Source organism: Pinus tabuliformis, chromosome 4_2 (assembly GCF_031772625.1).
Source record: "Pinus tabuliformis cultivar Carrire ecotype Pingquan chromosome 4_2, CPIR1, whole genome shotgun sequence".
In the NCBI taxonomy this organism is placed as follows: domain Eukaryota; kingdom Viridiplantae; phylum Streptophyta; class Pinopsida; order Pinales; family Pinaceae; genus Pinus; species Pinus tabuliformis.
Genome location: NC_142304.1, coordinates 1,027,039,287 through 1,027,054,678, shown reverse-complemented (window position 1 = coordinate 1,027,054,678; position 15,392 = coordinate 1,027,039,287).

Sequence of the window (15,392 nt, the reverse complement as noted above, 5' to 3'; positions counted from 1 at the left end):
ACCATGGTATTAGTGCATGGTATTGTAACAAAGCCTATTTACATGTTAATAATATCCATAGTAAAGTGGGGGTGAATATCCATGGTTGATAATCGTGTCGTATTATAAAATATTTTGATTGTGAAACACGTTATGGTTTTTGAGCATGTGGTATTGATAAGCCATGGTACTGGCCTATGGTATTGCAACAAAGTCTATTCACAGGTTAAGAACAAAGTCAAAGTATAAAAAAATGACTTTAACTTTATTTTATTTTTATTAATTAAGTGAACATTTAAATGTTTATGACTTTATATTACTTTTGATGTTTTCTTTTTTACTTTTAATGTTTTGTTTTTTAAATTAAATTGATATATAAATTTTAATGTTTATGTTAAATGTTAAACATTTACACCTAACATCTACCCCATATTGGGTTGTAGAGTGCCTCTAAGTGCAATGAGAAACAATCAACATCTACAATTCAATACTAATCACCACCATGGAGAGTATTTTTAAGTATGTGAAGTATAGTCCCTCTATTTTTGTAGTTACATATCAGTATATCAACCACTTGATTCAAAAATATAAAAAAATGTGTATTTTCAGGAAATCATAGAAATCAATAATATTAAAATCATGGCTCTATTTTTATAGGATTTTATAAAGATCTAAAAATTGATAACAATGAAAAGTGATTGGGGATAATGTTTGAAATCCTCCATATATTTTAACTTTCTTGAAATGTACTAAAGGTTCTTTGTTCCATATTTATATTTACAATCATTTCCTAGTACTCTTTGGACTTGTGTTAATGGTGAATATGAGTTGGTACTCTTTGGAATTGTGTTAATGGTGAATATGAGTTAGGGATTCTCTGATGAACTCTGATTGAATCTTTACATAATGTATGATTAGTTAAGTTCAAAATAATGCCATTTTGTGATGAAGATACAATGGGATGTTAGCTTGAAGAATATTTCAATATCTATTACAAAAATAAAAAATGTTTCATAATGGAAACCTATCTTGAAGTTTAGTATTGTAATTCATTATAAATCCCTAGCCCAAAAAAAATGGCACAAGTCCTTGAATATCAATGTTAAGATATTGAAATGAAGAAAAAAGACTTAAAAGAACTATTTAGTATCTTCCATTTGTTTTCCTCATATTTTTTTCCTATATCTTTCGTATGGGAATTTTTCTCTACTATTGGTATCTAAATAAGGTTGTTTTGTGTTTCAGACAAATTTAAACTTTAGAATTTTATTGAATCCATGAAGCTATGGGTTGAGCACCTTTCATGGAAAGAAAAGAAAATAGTTAGCGAGGGTTTATAATCATCTTAACTCTGGCCATGTTTTTGTAGTTTTATTACTTTATATATCATGCAAGTGATATGCTTAGTGCTTCTAAGCTTTGGTTGTCAATGTTTAACATGTGTCTAGAGTTGTCATTTGTTTATTGGAAAAAGTTTCAAATTTCATTTTTTTAATGTTTTCTATCAATTTATTCATTGATTTAAGAGGAATTCATTTTATTTATGGACATTAAATACAACAATGCATATTATGGAAAAGTAGGTGGTATTTCAACCAAGGATATTAATCATCTTGAAATTGAGTTCTTGTTCATGTTAGATTTTTGTGTGTAGGTAATTATTAGTGTGTTTGAGAGCTATCATGCACATATGGAATGAGAAATTTCTATGGGAGGAGGTTATCAAATTGAGAGAGCTCTTCAATTCATATGTGGGTTGGGTGAAGGCTCCACATATGATGATTCTAAAAAGCAATTATTGAGTAGGTTATTAAATGGAGAGAGTTCATTAATTCATATATGGGATGGATGAGCATTGCTCATAAGTGGTTCTTGAAAACAAGCGCTACCTATGATCTGCAATTATAAGGGATTCTAGAAAACTTTTGTAACAATTGTAAGAGAACATTAAAAAGAGCAATGGAACTACATGTCCACCTCAACTGTGTACTTGGGAGCCCCTTAAGGAAAGACAATGACAATGCAAGTGAGAAGCTCTTTTTCAACAAGAACTGTAGTGAAGTTGAAAAAATATTGGGATGTTCTCGAGAAGGGCTCAATAGTTCTTAGCTTGACTTTGAATGTTCTTAGATTTGTCAATGCATTGTTTGGTGGAAACTGAACTATGCTCATAGATGGATATAAGGAAGACCATAAGAAAGTATATTTTAAGTTTAGATATGCATGTTTCCCAATAAAATAAAACAATTGTGTAACAATGGTTATATCTTGCCCCTTTAGATATTTGAATGTGTTACGGATTATGCGTGAAGTTTTATGTTAACTTGGGTTTTGGACCATGTTTTTTTGAAAAACCCAAGTTACTTTACAAAACATATGAGAGTTCTTCTTTGTATTAGTGGCTGGGAGACTTCATGAAAGATGATATTATTAATGCAAAACTATTTTCTTCCATGAGTGATTATGATATTTGAGTTTTCACTTGCCATTTTCTTTTTCCATGAAGTTTATGATGTATGAATTTTCACTTGCCATTTTCATTTACATTAAGTTTGAATATTGTATTCACCACTGATTATGATATTTACATTTTTACTTGCCTTTTTTTAATTAAAGTTTGTTGGCATAATTTAATTTACATATATTTTTAAGAAAAATTAGTATTTCAACATGTTCATAAACATGTTAGTTCATATTTTGGTTTATTGTTAGTTAACACTTGGTAACATATTGGTTAGTTGACACATTTCTTCTATATACCTTTACACCTTTTGAAAACAATTACTAATTTTATGAGATTTCAACTAATACTTATATCTCTCTCTCTCTCTCTCTCTCTCTCTCTCTCTCTCTCTCTATATATATATATATATATATATATATAGATATTAAAATTTTAAAAGTATCAATTACATATATTCCATTTTTGCTAAACATAATCCAATACTCCAATTTTTTACAATATCAACCAGTGAAACAATGAAATTTATCCAAATCTATCCTATTTTCAAAATATTCCAAAATTTAAGATAATGACCTCCACGTTCCATTCCAAACTAATATGACTTTCTCACTCTATGATCCGACTTTCTTTGAAAATAGAGTCACTGTAACTCTCTGATCTGAAATGATCATAAACTAAAACTGATGTAGAATTAATTATCCATTAGTGGTTTGAATGTTAGCTTGAAAGTGCGGAAATCGAGGAAAACTTCCTTGAGAGGAACACTTTACAATAGATGATTAAACATAAAATCAATGCATAACAAAAGTGCAAACAGTAAAAACAAAATGATACTAGACAACAAGATTGATGACGGAGTTCGTCCTTGATGGACTACGTTTCTGGGTCCGCTTTCAAGATGGGCGACCATTTTTATTAGTAATGAGAAGAAGGTGTTGATTACACAAATATTTGATCAGTCTAAATGTTCATGCAGGCACTTCTGATCACTGTCACGAGATAGCCCTCTGAACTAGCCTTGCAATGCCGCTTACGGTTCCCAATTTCGACTCCGTATGCTCCTGTAACACTGAAAAAAACTACCTATGACCTCTCGAATCTACAAACAAAAGTCAAAACCACTCCTCCTTCATCAATGAAGAAAAAATGCCTTTTAAAGGCCTTCAGATACATGAAAACCACCTTGGCTAGTTTGTAGATGCATTTGGTTTGCTTCAGGATAGGTTTATCAGCTTGGTCTTGTGGCAAGGAGACACCTAGGTAGGCTACATGGTGGCTGCATTAGTTTATTGAAAAAAACTCTAACATAAAACCCAAAATTACTTTGTAATAAGTTCTTGACCACTGGTGGTAAGCTAATCGGGCAGAAGGTTGTAACCGCTGCATGTGAACGCTACGGTCTAACCACCAGATGCTACCTCTGCGGTTCCCCCAGTGGTTCCAGCGATGGTTGCACTAATTGTCCGTGTGTGACCACTATTTAGCTGTTACATCTAGTGGCTTCCCCAACGTGGTTGTAGTTCTGGTGGTTAACTTGACGGTCTATGCAGCTCTGATCACATGACCTCTGCTGCGGTGATAACTCTATGGTCAGCTGGTGGTTTAATACTACGACGGTTAACCTGGTCACATGTATCTGCCTTCTCTGACGCGGTTTAGAACCCTTTGCGGTTTGGACAACGTTATGGATTGTTTTTGTAATGTTTTATATGTTAAAAAACATATGCCAGGGGTTAGGTTTAGAGCTAGGTTTATGTATAAACACATAGTTTGGATTTGTTTTGTTTTCCATACATGTTGCAAAGATTTAAGTTTAGGTTTAGGACTTAGGTTAGGTTTTAGCATTAGGTCTTTAATGTATATTGGTTTTAATACATTTGAAATGTATTAGGTTAGGGTTTAGGACTTTACATTAAAGTAGAAAAAAAACCCATTTGTCCCTGAATGTCACAAAGAGACATTAGAAACTTGTGACATAAAACCAAATGCACATTGTTGAAAAATCCACAGTTGTGAGGACAACCCTAGTGATATATCAAGCCTCTGCCATGGACGACACCAAATCTTGTGATTCGACGACAAGACACATGTCATCGACCAATCCTGGCGGAACTATCAATGAACTCATGTCGACAACCAGGCACAAAACCCATATCAACTGAACGCCATAAACATTATCTGATCAACCTGATCCATAACCAACACTGTCGAATTGTCGAAGCTAAACTGAATTGATGACGACACTAAAGACTGAGGATGACACTTGAACACCTATGCAACTAAATCAATGGAATCCACTTGGATCACTCTCTTTCCCTTATCTCAATTCCTTAACAAAAAATATGGAAGATTGATTGATGAGACTGCTACCCTCAAATCATTCATTAAACTAAAAGATACCTATGTGCATATAACCTGTTGTTGATACCCCAACTTGTCTTTTCCATATGTGTTGTTGCTGATACCCCGGAGTGCTTTTGGAGTGCTTTGTCGTGTGTGGGGCCATCATCGGTGGTGCACTAGAGCATGAGATTGAGAGAATTTGAAGGTATGGGAGTTGCTTGGGGATTCTGTTTCAGGTTGTGGATGACATATCCGATGTCACGAAGTCATCAGAAGAATTGGGAAATAATATGTGCCAATAATATGGTATCATTGTACAGTGGCATGGTTTTATCCCTTAACTTTATTTCTCATATATATCATTTTTCTTATATATATATATATATATATATATATATATATATATAGATATATCATTTTTAAGCCATAAGGTGTTTCTCTCTGGAAAAAACTCCCCTATGTACCAATGTGTATAGTCTTGTGTCATTGATCATATGTTAGAATATTAAAAAGAACTCCACCCTTGGATCATTATAAGTTGTGGGAAACACAAAATTAGAAGATTGTTACCGTAAACGCTTGTTGGAAATTCGTTACCGTAACGACCCATGCCGCAGAAGAATATGTTTTGGTGGTGCTTAGTGTTAGATGCCTGAATTTTTACTACGTTATTGTGCTATAGAAAGAAGGCAGTGCTTACTGTCAGCTGCCTAATTTTTTACTATGCTATTATGTTGGAACAAGAAGATGAATTGGATTTGGCGCTCAATGTGAGCTGCAAGTTTGCAAGTTAACTGTACGTTTGTTATTGGAGTTCCAACCAAACCAAACATGGTGGCCATTTCGGCGCAACATATGGTGAGAAGGGAAAATTTGGGGTCACGAGTTTGGAAATCATTGGCATCATTTAGAAATTGTAGATGCTCAATTGTCTTATAGTTCACTGTAATGTTCTTCTATCAAAATAGAAAAGGAAGCCATACTGTGGTTGTTACCGTCACCTCAAATTATCCATAAGATTATCATTTTGAAGTACATGTGTTTAATGGTATGGGATTAGCATCCTTAGGTCAATTATTTTATTTGAGTCTGTTGAAAATTTTGCATTACTTTAAACTAACTTATAGTTTTGTTTCCATTCTCTCATTCCCGTCTTGACAATATCTTAGTCTATTACTAATCAGTGTTATGCCCACATATTGTTTTTTCAGGATTAGAAATACTGGCTTTCGCATGCAATCATTCTAGTGGACAGGAACCAGGTGATAATGCACATATTGCAGAGGTGGCCTGCACTCAATTTAAATCACAGTTTCCCATATTTGATAAGGTCTCCATCTTATTTCTGTTTTTTATACCTTCTCAGATTACTTCTTCTTGTCATGCAAGAGGTGGATTCATTTAAAAGTAACTGATCCATCTGGTTGATTCTTGAGATCCTAGGTGCTAAATTGGCATCTTTGTAATGTAGGTGGAAGATAATGGGAGTAGTGCAGCTCTTGTGTACAAGTTCTTGATGTCCAACAAAGGTGGGATTTTTAGAGAAGACATAAAGTGGAACTTCACTATGTTTTCGGTGGATAAAGATGGAAATGTTTTTGAACGATGTGTGCCAACTAAGTCTCCATTGAGAATTGAGGTGTCCGGTAAAACCTGCTAGAAGTAGTGCTTCCACGTGTTCCAAGTTGTCTTGAGTTGTATTGTGTGAGTTCCTAGGTTAATAGGTGTACTAGCTAATTTTAGTAATCTAGATCCATCATTCTTAGATCTAGAAAGATCATGTTTTCCTATATATGTAATGTCTGTGAGATCAATAAGACATACAGTGTTTGGTGTTGTGTTTAATGGATCTCTTTTCTTTCTCTCTATTTTCTAATTTGGTATCAGAGTTAGATCTGGCTTGATTCCCTAGGGGAAAGCCAGGAAGATGTGGGAGAGCCTTGAGTGTTATTGTTTCTGTACATAGAGAGATTAATATAAGTGTGTGACAATTGATTTCTGTTGTAAGATTTATTTCTTTCTATTTAGATTTGTCTTTGAATGTGGTTTTCTAGATCTAGATTTAATTTTAAGCAAGAATTTTGCTCCATCTTCTTTAGAATATATACATCTCCAAGATCTACAAAGCACTTCCTATCATTGCATGTGGCACGTAGAGTGGTGTAAAAGTTGTGCATCCTATTTTGAAAGGAAGAGTGCGAAAGATTATTTCAAATCTCGCGATGTGAAAGAGTGAAATTTTGATTTATGTTCGCTGTGCTGAGCCATCACCTTGTTTATTAACCTTTTCTGCCAAGTGATGTTGTGACATGCGTATCTTTGCATCTTGATTCATCGTGTCTTCATTCTTGCATATTTGTAATCTGAAAAGGTTGATCGAGATCTGCATAAAGCGAAGGCATTAGTTTTGCCTCAGTCCGTTTTGTGTTTCCTGGTTGTCAAATCTCTGGGTGATTTAGCTGCACGTAGCTAATCTAAATATGGCAGACTTTAAATCAAAAGAAATTGATTTAAGAATTTCTTCGGCAAAATATTTAAGTGAGTGAACCATAGTTCTTCATTGCGGTGCTGAGGGAGGGATATGGACGTGAGCAAAATTTAGAAGTTCATTCCTTTTTTGGAAGCTTCACGTCAAAAAAAGTTTGTATATTTTTTGGAAGTTGATTTTTATATAGAGAAATTTTTCGTACTTTCAAAGTCAAGCTATTTAATGCAAATGATTATTTGGCTTGTGGAAGGATTTGGGTATAATAAATTGATGGAGTATTGATTTAAGAAAAGCAAAAGTATGTGGATTTCACTTATCATATTAAAATCAAGTAGCTATGAGATCTAGTGTGGTAGAGGTTTTGTTGGTCAACTCCATATTCAGATTCACTCATGAGAAGATTTCTTTTAAAGATGGTGGTGTTGTTATATTATTAAAAAAAAAAAAAACATATTTTTGTTTCGAGGGGTAGTTATATTTTTTGAATCATGTGATGCAGAACCACAAAGAATAGGCCAATTATTCAACAGATTAATGTGACCCGTCATGCTCCGAGAGAATTAGTTACAGGTAGTTCTTAATAAGATCAAGCTGGTGTGACCCGTTGTGCTTCGGGAGCATGAGTACAGGTTATTTTATAAGGTAAAGTTGTAGAATTGTTTGCTGAAGACATTCTGTATCCAGAATTCTATCCTGTTAACTGATGAAGGCTGCAGAGGGCCGCAGATTCACAGATGGTGGCAGTTCCATAAGATGGTTCAGTATCGAGACTGACCCGTTGTGCTCCGGGAGGTTGAGAAGCATCAATTCTACAAAGTTCATCAACGATGGTCAGAGGCGGTTACGTTTTAAATGGAGGTCAAGTGACAACTCGAAGATGTGGTGGTGAAAGAGCGGTGTTTGCAAGATTCCAGAGTGGATGTGGGTGCTGATGATGACCATATCAGACAAATCTGAAAAAGATTTATTTATTGTTATAATATGGGTTTTTTATATTTTCTACATGTAAGCATTAAGGGAGGGTGTTGGAAGTAATGCTTCCATGTCTTCCAAGTTGTCCTGAGTTGTATTGTGTGAGTTCCTAGGTTAATATGTGTACTAGCTATTTTTAGTAATCTAGATCCACCATTCTCGGATCTAGAAAGATCATATATTCCTATATATGTAATGTCCATGAAATCAGTAAGACATACAATGTTTGGTCTTGTGTTTAATGGATCTATTTTCTTTCTCTCTATTTTCTAATTAAACACCTTTTGTTAGTTTCGTATGCTTTCTTTACAGAGATTCTAGCTGTCTACTTAGTCATTTTGCGTACAAACTTGACATTGAAAGGGTTTTGATTTAATGGGATGCATGCCTTAAATGATTAGTTACTAAAATTCTCCATTGCAAACATAGTTATTAATATTCTCCATTTTGTGTTTGCAAAAAGACGTGAAGAAGTTGTTAGGAAATGTTGATTCTATTAAGGAACAACATATTATACCCTTTCCGTTGGGAAAATAGAAGCAGCGCAATTCAACATGATAGTGTTCCATCCCTTGCACAGATTCAAGGGAGCATTGTTAGGCAGTTTGTCAGTTTATCAAAGTACATATTTTTTTCAGTTGCACAACATTCAAGGGAGCAATTGAATTTTTGAAAATAAAGTTCTTCGAAAATTCTTTATTTCATTAATTTTTTTAATATATAATTTTTAAGTTATTTATATAATTTTAGATTTATTTAATTAAAAATAAAAAATGGTAAAGAATCAAAATTTTAAATATAAATTATTTCATAAATATAAAATTAAAAAAAAGATTTGTACTTGATTTCTAAAGTTTTAGATTTTAAGAAAAGATTTGTACTTCAAGGGCTCTTTATATTTGATATTGATTTTTAACATTTTGGATTTTAGATGACCAAATGTATGTGGTTGTGTTTTAAATAAGTTTGTTTTTAATAGTACATCCCACGATAGTGGTGTTGGTGCTGGTTTTCGTTAAAAAAAAATTGGTTTTTACCTAATTATTAATTTTTTGTGTTTAAAACGATTTTCAAAGCATCAACAAATGGAATTTCATTATTTATAATGTGCATTTAATCTTTAAGTGGGTCACCTACTATGTGCCATCTAGATTTTATTCACCTTTCATTTTATTGCTTATAACATGCGTCTTATATAATGATACATTGATTAATAGATTATTGATATCCTGACTAATAGATTTTCAGTTTGATTATTGCAATTTAGATGGTTATTCCCTCTATTATTATGATTATTAAGTTAACTTGTAATATTTCACCTTTGTTGCGTATAGTGTTCATCTTATATATTGATATCTTGATTACTAGATTTTCACTTTGATTATTGCAATTTAGATGGTTATTCCCTCTATTATTATGATTATTAAGTTAACTTATTAGTACATCCCAATAATTAAGAGATAATGTATAATTATGTTAGGTATAGATTTAGTTTAGACCAAGATTTATTGCACTTTTTAATTAAAGATAATATATATTTAAGATACTACTTTTGTATTACATAATAGATTTTGTCATCTTTTTAAAATAAGTTTTATCATAACGAGCACTATGGTTAAATAAATGAATGAAATATGTAATAATGTATATGTGTAAGCCACCAATAATAAATTCATCAATAATTATCTTAAATTAATCTTAATAGTTATTATTTTTAATAATTTTAATTAATCGACATTACATTATATACTATTTTACAACAAAACTACTCTACTCAATATTATAAATTTGAATTAAAAATAATATAAAACAAAAAAATTCATTACATTAAAAAAAATTTATTATTTTTATCATAAATTTAAAAATATAGAACATTACATTAAAAATGATTAATTTTATTATAAATTAAAGAGCAATAATTTTTTATACATGGAAAAATCAATTATTAATTGATGGTCTTGGTTGCAATGACTACAATCGCTTGAAGCCCACGGAACTAGCTATGCACATGAATAAATGAAAGTTTGAACAAGTGCGCTTAATAATATATTATTAATCCACTTGTCACCAGCTCATAAATTATTTTAATTTTTTTTGGATTTAGAATTTGTATTATTTTAATTTTTTTTTGGATTTAGAATTTGTATTATTTTAATTTTTTTTGGATTTAGAATTTTGTTATTCATAATAATTAAAGAAAGGAATGTTTTGGTTGATCTCACATGATTTGTAGGGTTAATGTTTCAAACCCTCCGCTCTAATTCATATAAAATATTAATTTAATCAAATATTATAAAGTTTTCACATTATTAATAATATAAATTAAAAAATATAAATAAATAAGAATGAATAATAGAAAAATATAATAGTTATTTTTATAAAATAAAGTTTAAGAGATATTTATCATCCTTTAATATATTATTTAATGTTTTACTTTGTTTTTTTCTATTGTTTCGATGAAATCTTTAATGTAGAAGATATATTGCAAAGCCATGGGAGTAAATGCCTAAGGAGGCAACAATGGAAAAATGTACAATTTGCATGGTTAGACCTTTACAATAGGGATGAATTTAATTAATTATTACTTACATGGTTTCCAATATGCAGAATAAGGGATTGGCATGATATCTAGTATAATATAAATATGATATCTAGTATAATATAAATTTAACTATAACATGAAGAAACTTACATAAACGAGGGCAACACTAATTGAACCAACTTGATAAAGAAATTTTCAAATTTTTCTCACACAAATGCCAGTAAATAAACAAAATTGCATAAGTTTTTACTTCCATCTTCTTGTTGAAATTAGTAGTTTATCAAGTAAGAAAGAAATTTAAAGAAGTTAAAACTTAAACTGAAATATACAAACACAAGCTTATGTGGTAAAACCTTGATAGTGTGGGATGAATTTAATTAATTATTACTTACATTGTTTCCAATGTGAGAATAAGGGATTGACATGATATCTAGTATAATATAAATATGATATCTAGTATACTATAAACTTAACCGTAACATGAAGAAACTCACATAAACCAGGGAAACACTAATTGAACCAACTTGATAAGAAAATTTTCAAAATTTTATCACACAAATGGCAGTGAATAAAAAAAATCGCATAATTTTTTACTTCCATCTTCTTGTTGAACTTAGTAGTTTATCAAGAAAGAAAGAAATGTAAAGAAGTTAAAAGGGAAATTGAAATATACACACACAAGTTTACATGGTAAAACCTTGACAATGTGTCAAGGAAACATCCACGACGCAAGGGATTGGATATTTATTTAATCAAGAATGATAACCTTGACAGTGTGTGTCAAGGAAACATCCACGGGGCAAGGGATTGGATATTTATTTAATCAATAATGATAACCTTGACAGTGCTTCAAGGAAACATCCACAGGGCAAGGAATTGGATATTTATTTAATCAAGTATGATTATCCACCTTGACAATGTGCCAAAGAAACATCCACGGGGCAAGGGATTGGATATTTATTTAATCAAGAATGGTTCTCCATAATTACATTCTCTTGGGAATTCACCAATTTTATAAGAGACTGTCCTATTTATTTAATCAAGAATAATTCTCCATAACTACCTTCTCTTGGGAATTCACCAATTTTATAAGAGCCTCTCCTCTGTTACATAATTGCTATTTGGTATAAAACTAACTGGCAGTAACTAATAAATATTTTATTCATAATTACATAATTTGTTGTCATATTTCAACAAACTCCACCTTGACAACAATTTTCCTAATCCCTTTCCCATGCCCATTCATCATCTCTTCTACAAGCCAAGAGAAGCTAAACACCATCACAACTTCTATACTATAACTGGCTTCGTGAATATGTCTGCACAATTCTCTCGTGTTTTGACCTTCTTGAGAGCTACTTTTCCACCATCAATCACACGTCTCAGAAGTTTGGTCTTGTTGTGATAAGCTAGGTTTGTAGCCAAGTGAATAGCACTCTGACTATCACAGAATACATTCACTCTCTCTTGTGTCCTTCCAATCTCATCAATTAGACCCTTTAACTAGAATGCTTCTTTACTGGCATTTGAAGCAGTTATATACTCTACTTCAGTACTGGACAACGCAACTGTTTATTGAAGATTTGACATCCAACTAATTTCTCCACCTATAAGAGTAAAGACATAACTTGTAGTAGATCTACTTTTGTCCAAATCACCTGCATAATCACCATCCACATATCCACAAACTAATCCTTCACTACCATTAAAGATGATGCAATGACCACTTGTGCCTATTAAATACCGAAGCACCCATTTCACTGCTTGCCAATGTTCTTCACCTGGATTTGACATGAACCTGCTGATAACTCCAACTACATGTGAAATGGCAGCTTCTAGATACCATCGCATACATTAAGTTGCCTACAACATTAGCATATGGTACACGATACATATACTGCATTTCTTCATTAGTTCTAGGACTCAAAATCGAAGAAAGCTTAAAATGGGAAGCTAATGGAACATTAACATGTTTCACACTATTCATACCAAAATTTTCAAGTACTATTTCTACATACTTTTGCTATGATAACCAAAGCTTACCCTTTTTCTTGTCTTTGTGTATCTCCATGCCCAAGATATGATTTGTTGCTCCAAGATCCTTCATATCAAATATCCTAGAGAGCTGAGCCTTTAACCTGTTGATCTCTTCCATGCTTTTTCTTTCAATAAGCATATCATCAAAATACAAAACTAAGATAATGAATATGTCACTGAAACTCCTAAAGTATACACAATGATCATAATCACTTCTAATAAAGTTTTGTCTCACCATGAAGGAGTCAAACTTCTTATACCATTGGCTAGGAGACTGCCTCAGGCCATATAATGATTTCTTGTGCTTGCAAACTAATCTTCTACTGCAATCTTGTACAAAACCTTTTTGTTGTTCCATATATATTTCTTCATCCAAATCACCATGTAGAAAAGTTGTTTTAACATCTAACTTTTCTAACTAAAGGTTAAGTAATGCAGTTAGTGCCAACATAGTACGAATAGAAACGATTTTTACAACTGGTGAAAAAATCTCATGAAAGTCAATACCTTCAACCTAAGAATGCCCTTTTGCTACCAGTCTCTCCTCATACCTTTTGATACTTCCATAAAATTTCTGTTTCAATTTGAAGATCCATTTGCATCCAACAACACTTCTCCCTTCAAGAGGTTCTACAAGATCCGAGGTATTTTTCTTGGCTAAGGAATCCATTTCCTCTTCCATAGCCATTTTCCATTTTTGTCTATCTGTATCATCCACTGCTTCCTGATAACAAGAAGGGTCCCCATCTTCAATGATAAAATAAAAAGATGAAGCTGAATCTTGATACCTTTTGTGATTTTTCCTTTCCATTATAGACCTTCTTACACTGACTGGTTTCTGAACTGGTTCTGAAACTTAAAAAATTTCCTTTGCATCTTCATCACCTTTTCCTCCAAAAGTCTCTCCTTCTTTTCAACTTTCGGAAAAAGGTCTAGCTTCCAACTAAATTTACTATCTGGCGATACCTATTCTTGTTCAATTATTTCAACATCTGATTTTAAAATAGAAGATTCATCAAATGTTACATCTCTACTAATGATTATCTTCCGTGAAGTAGGATCCTACAACCTGTATCCTTTCACCGCGTAGTCATACCCAACAAAGACATAACATTTCTATTTTGGATCTAATTTTGAACGCTGATTTTTAGGAATAAGAGCATATGCGTCACAACCAAATGTCCTTAAATGTGAATAATCATCAGACTGACTTGACCAAACTTCTTTAGGAATTTTACAATTAATTGTTACTGAAGGTGATCTGTTAACTAAATAACAAGCAATGGATACTACTTTTTCCCACAACTCCTTTTGCCGGTTAGCATTGATGATCATGCTTATGGCTCTTTCGATAAGAGTTTGATTCATACGTTCAACAACACCATTTTGACGAGGAGTATAAACAAAAGTTTTACGTCTAATAATTCATTCATCCTTATAGTATTGTTCAGATTCTAGATAAGTAAATTCTCCACCATTGTCAGTTCTTAAATGTTTAATTGATTTTCCTATTATTTTTTCTACCATTGTTTTAAATTGTTTAAAGACATTGAATACATCATCTTTCTTTTTTAACATAAAGACCCAAAGTTTTTGGGAGAAATCATCAATAAATGTTAAGAAATATAAAGCACCTCCATAGGATACAATAGGAGATAGTCCCTACAGATCAGAATGAATATAGTTCAAAATTTCTTTACTATTATGACTTCCAGTTTTAAACCTTTGTTTACACTTTTTTCCATACACAATGTTTATAGAAATCCAACTTCAAGGATTTCAAATCAGGTGTAGGTTTTAACCCCGTACATAAATTACCTGCATAAGAGTTCTAAAACACAAAAAATAAACAATGCGAGAGCATAAGACATAAAACACATATACACAAAGTTTTTCCCCTATATCCCAAAACTGGGACTACCAGATTGATTTTTCATTATGTTCCTTTCAATGTTACAATACATATATATACGAATGATTCAAGTGATTTTTGGGGGAACGAAGCAGGAAAATAACCAGGGTTTTGAGCTGACATAGAGGTTGTCCTCCATGAAAGGATATATAGGAGGGAGCTCCACTCCCTCCTACAAGCAGGTTATGGCCAGCAAGGGAAACAAACCAATGGAAAATGACAGAGAGCCTTCAGAAGGAAAGGACGGAAGCAATGAAGAAGAGTAGAAGGGAACTAAGTCAAGGGAGCACAATGATGCATTGGAAAATGAGGAAGAAACCAAGGAACAAAGCACTAAAGACAAAGCACACATGGGACCATGCAAACCCAAGGTGGCAGTAACTCCAAGAGTCATTTTAAATAATCTAGCGCTGCAGGTGCACATGGATCACATGCAAACATATGCAATCATTTGTAAATTCATGGGGTTGTGGCCCACTGAAAAAGCATTACAATCATGGATTAAATACCACTGGAAACCAAAAAGAATCATTGACCTACATCTTGGATCCAAGGGATTTTTCACTGTTGTATTTGCAAATATTGAAGATAAGGACAGAGTGTTTGAAGGAGGGCCATACTTTTATGCTGCAACAGGCCTCTATATGCGACCTTG